This window comes from Podarcis pityusensis, assembly GCF_964106645.2.
Source record: "Podarcis pityusensis genome assembly, chromosome: 7".
NCBI classification, from domain to species: domain Eukaryota; kingdom Metazoa; phylum Chordata; class Lepidosauria; order Squamata; family Lacertidae; genus Podarcis; species Podarcis pityusensis.
In genome coordinates this window covers 89339563-89344654 of record NC_138031.1, presented here as the reverse complement: position 1 = coordinate 89344654, position 5092 = coordinate 89339563, and positions in this window count along the sequence as shown.

The window sequence follows — 5092 nt, the reverse complement described above, 5'->3', positions numbered from 1 at the left end:
CTAGAAATCATGCATCTGTGGTTTTGGCTGCAGATTCTCCCACAGGAGAGCCTTCTTTCAATTACTGGGATAATAAATGAAGGTGTCTAGCCAATCCCTGGGTCTATTCTGTTGTGAGTAGAGGCTCTACAGCAGCTGAGATTGAGCCGGATACCAGGACAACCTACCATGAACTAACTAACTAACTAAAACTAACTCTCACTCACTCTCACTCTCTATCTCTCTCTCTCACACACACACACAAACGCACACATGCGTGCGCGTGCACACACACACACTGTGTGACACCCCAGCAACCTATTGTGTTTCAGTTCCTTTCCTCCTCCTCTTCCTATCTGCAGTTTAGGAACAATAATAGTGATCTGCTTTGCATGGTTGCTAGTAAGGTTTACTAAGGTAATGTGTGTGAACTGCTTTGAGTATTCTAAAGTGTCAAATAAATGTTATGAGTTGGTTTCACAACCACCAGTTCGATGCTGCTCAATAGCAACAGGGTCCCAATTCATACTGGGGTGCACGGGCTATTTCTGCAGGAAAAATCAAGGGCAAACCTCTGGGTTAACATCACATGAAGTTTGGCCTTTGTTCAGTCTTCTACATTTTAGTTTCTTTATACCTCTACTCCTCCCCACCCCGTTCAGCTCAGCTGCCATCAGCATTCTGAAAGCTTTTGACAATTTAGGGATTCAAATTCTTCAAATTTACAAACTTCTATAGTTCAGTGTACATAGCAACTACTTCCTTATACTTCATTTCCAAACCAAGTATCACTAAACCAGCTGAAGAGAACAGCAATGATCAGGACTGGGACCACAGTGCAGAGAGAAGGGCTTTCCCTCCAGGACATGATCCTGACTCAATCCCTTCCTCCAAAACTTCTACTTGGTCTATGAAGGTAGCAGCTTTGACACTACTACCAGTTACACTACCCCACTCCAACTCCCATAGCAAATTTTCCTGCCTGCTTAACTGGCACTCAGGAAGAAGTAGGACTTTGCATTATTATTTTTGCTGGGGTTTATATACTGGTTAATCCAACACCTTAATAGCAAAACAAAATGAGTGAAATGAGTTCCTGAATAGAATGGGTCTTAATTGTCACAGACATTTGCATATTCCTGAATCTGTACTTCTTAAGTTAGTACTTCACGCTAATAACAACAACAACAACAACAACAACAACAACAACAACAACTTTTTATTTATACCCCACCCATCTGACTGGTTTTCTCCAGCCACTCTGGGTGGCTTCCAACAAAATATTAAAATACAATAGTCTGTCAAACATTAAAAGCTTCCCTAAAGAGGGATGCCTTCAGATGTCTTCTAAAAGTCTGGTAGTTGTTTTTCTCTTTGACATCTGCTGAGAGGGCGTTCCACAGGGCGGGTGCCACCACCGAAAAGGCCCTCTGCCTGGTTCCCTGTAACTTGGCTTCTCGCAGTCAGGGAACTGCAGAAGGCCCTTGGGACTGGATCTCAGTGTCCGGCTCTTCCTTGATGAAGAGGTTTAATTCTGACAGCACTTTTCAAAGTTGTTCAGTAAGTTAACATTCCTTTTCAGATGTCCTCAATGCATTTATCAGCTTTTTCAATTTCCCTGTATCAGGAGCTGCCTGAAGTACACGTGGTGGGCCTCAGGCTCACATGACTCAAGCGGAAAACCACACAACCAAAGTTCTGGAGAGCTGGACGCTGCTCTGCAGGAAAAGGAAGACATGACTTGAAGGCCTCAAATAGAAAATGGCAATTCACATCTAATTCTGCAAGCAGATTGAAAGTGCTGTGTGGAAGAAGAGTGAAATATCAATGATAAGGATTTGACACTCATTGGTTATTGTAATGGTTCTAGGGGTTGCTCGTGCGTAAATCGGCGCCACACCTGGCTGGGTTGCCTGAGTGAACCTTTTCTGTCCGGACAGCCACTCGCCCGTGGCTGTCTCAATCGCTGGCAGAATCCGTCAGTGGGCGTTTCTTGAACTTCTTCCAGCAAAGAAGTTCTTTGACGCCTAGTCTCCGCCTAGTCTCCCTGCGCGGAAGCCTTCTGCGCAGGGAGGGTGTGGGCAGCAGAGGACCCGTGCTCTCCCCGCTGGTCCCCGGCAAAGAGTCATGGAGCCACCTCGCCGATTCCCCCATCTGCCCCCCTTCTCCACTGGTGCTACGCTGATTTCCTTCCCCAGAAGATGTGCTGCTTCTCTCCCTCCCGGGACGCTCTCCGGAATCCCTCTGGAGCCCTCCCTCTCCCCCTGGCTCCGATGGCAGTTCCCTGACATCCACCTCCTCCCCAGGACCCCCTCCACCCCCGGTGCGATTTTCTGATATAACTTCATCTCTTTCCTCGGCCGACGATGCGGGGAATCCCCTGAAGGAGCTGTCACCATCCTCTGAGGATTCAAAACCAGCCTCCCACCCGCTCAGATCTCTCCCCTCAGGGTGGACCTCCCAGTCTGATTCTTCTCCCTCTGACACATCTCCTCCCTCCTCTTCGGAGGCAGGAAAACCCAGAAAGTCCCCTTCGTCGTCTGTGGTTCCAAATTCTTCCTCCCAGAATCTCGCTAGTGGTTTTGGCTTATCCGGGAACAAACTGTGGAATTCTTCCACCAGATACCCATCATTGATTGACTCAGCGGGGACCCACGTGTTTTCTGACCTGGGTTCTCCTTCCCAAGCTACCAAGTACTCCACCTGGCGACCTCGCCACCTTGAATCGAGTATTTCCGTGGCTTGGTTGCGGTGTTCCCTCTCCTCTACCTGTGGGTGGGTGGTGACTCCTCCCTCCCGCCCCGGAAATTCCCGCCCCTCCCTGTACGGTGAAAGTAGGGACCTATGGAACACCGGATGTATCTTCATGCTGTCCGGCAACTTGAGTTTGAATGCCACTGGGTTCACCTGCTGTGTTACCTCAAAAGGCCCCAGCCGCCTCAGCTGCAACTTCTTGCACCCTCCCTTTAGGGGTAACCCTTGGGTTGACAACCACACCCGGTCTCCCACCCATATGGCCTCCCCCTCCCGATGGTGCTTGTCTGCCTGCCTCTTGTAAACTTCCTTGGCCCGCTCCAAGTTCATCTTGAGTTGCTGGTTCAAGGCCTCCATTTCTTCTATAAACTGCTCGGCCACGGGTACACTCCATGCTTCCTCCCCCCTCCCCGGGAAGGCCCTGGGGTGACACCCATAATTGGCCATAAACGGGCTCATTCCCGTGGACACATGTTCAGCGTTATTGTACGCAAATTCAGCCAAGGCTAGTTTCTCTACCCAATCGTTCTGTCTCTCGCTGACGTAGCAGCGTAGGTATTGCTGGAGTACACTGTTTGCTCTTTCTGCTTGTCCGTTGGTTTCTGGGTGTCTCGCCGTCGAGAAGCTCACCTCGACCGGTAGCAAGCTCATGAGCTTCCTCCAGAACCTGGAAGTAAATTGTTTCCCGCGATCCGAGATTACCCTCGAGGGAGCCCCATGCAGTCTGAAAATGTGATCCACAAACAACCTGGCTGTCTCCTCCGCCGTCACCGTGTGTGAGCAAGCTATGAAATGGCACATTTTTGTCAGTAGATCGACTACTACCATGACTGCTGTCTTCCCCCTTGACTTGGGCAAATCTGTCATAAAATCAATGGACACCACCTCCCAGGGCCTTCCCGGTGTAGGTAAGGATTCCAGTAGCCCTGCGGGGGCAGCCCTCTCTCCCTTTGCCCTCTGGCATCAGTCGCACCCCATACATATTCCCATACGTCTTCCCTCACCTTTGGCCACCAGAACTGCCTGGTGACGAGCAGCATGGTCTTGTGCTGTCCAAAGTGCCCAGCTGTTGGGTTGTCATGGAGTTGTTTAAGTGCCTTCCCCCTCAAGGTCTCCCCCGGTACATACAGTGCCCCCTTATAATACAGTAGCCCTTCCTTTTCCTCAAACCCTCCATGGTCTTCCCTTCCGTCCCAGAGTTCCCTGATTTTTGCTTGAGCGAACGCGTCGTCTCTAGTAAGCCCTGCCAGTTCTCGTTTTCCAACCAACGTTCCCCCACACACCCACCGGTCCTCGGGAAACACGTGTCGGATCTCTGGTGGTCCCTCTCCCTCCAGGTACTCCGGTTTCCGGGAGAGAGCATCTGCTCTTACGTTTTCCTCTCCCGGCACATATCTGATCTCGAAGGAAAACTTGGCGAACTCCTGGGCCCATCGAATCTGTCTCTGGTTGAGCACCCGCGTGGTCCGCCAGTATTCCAAGTTCTTGTGGTCAGTACAAACCTGGATTTTGTGCCGCGCCCCTATCAACAGATGTCTCCATTGCTGAAACGCCGCATAGATCGCAAGCAGTTCTCGGTCATACACTGTGTAGTTTTGCTCTGACTTGCTCAGCTTCCTTGAGAAAAAGGCTCACAGCCTCCAGTCCTGCTTGGCCCCGGGCTGCAAAAGGACCGCTCCAACAGCTCGGTCGGACGCGTCTGTCTCCAGTCTCATGGGCTTCTCCAGATCCACGTGCAAGAGCTGCTCTTCCGAAGCGAACACCTTCTTCAGCCTTTCAAAGGATTGCTGGGCACTTTCTGTCCACGCGAACTTCTTTTTGCTACTGAGACAATCTGTTATGGGCACTGTCAAGTGAGCAAAGTTCTTTATGAACTTCCTGTAGAAGTTGCTGAACCCTAAGAACCTCTGCACATCCTTCCAGGTTTTGGGGGCTTTCCATTCCAGCACTGCCTTCACCTTGCCTGGGTCAATAGCTAGGCCCTTATCTGACAACTTGTACCCCAGAAACTCGACCTCCCTGGCGTGAAATTGGCATTTTTCCAGCTTGACCCACAACTGATGCTTCTGCAGTCTCTGTAGCACTTCCCTGACATCTTTGACGTGTTGCTTCTCATTGCCCGAATAGATTAAGACGTCATCCAAAAAGGCTACGCAATTCTTGTACAGCAGGGGCCCCAACACGTGGTGCATGAATGCTTGAAAGCAGGCGGAGCCCGATTGTAATCCAAATGGCATAACTAAGTACTCGTCCCCCTCCCTTATCCTGATTAAATTGTATGCCCCCCTGAGGTCCAGCTTAGTAAAAATCTTCCCCTGCCTCACCCGTGTTAAAATGTCGTCAATCCTTGGCATTGGGA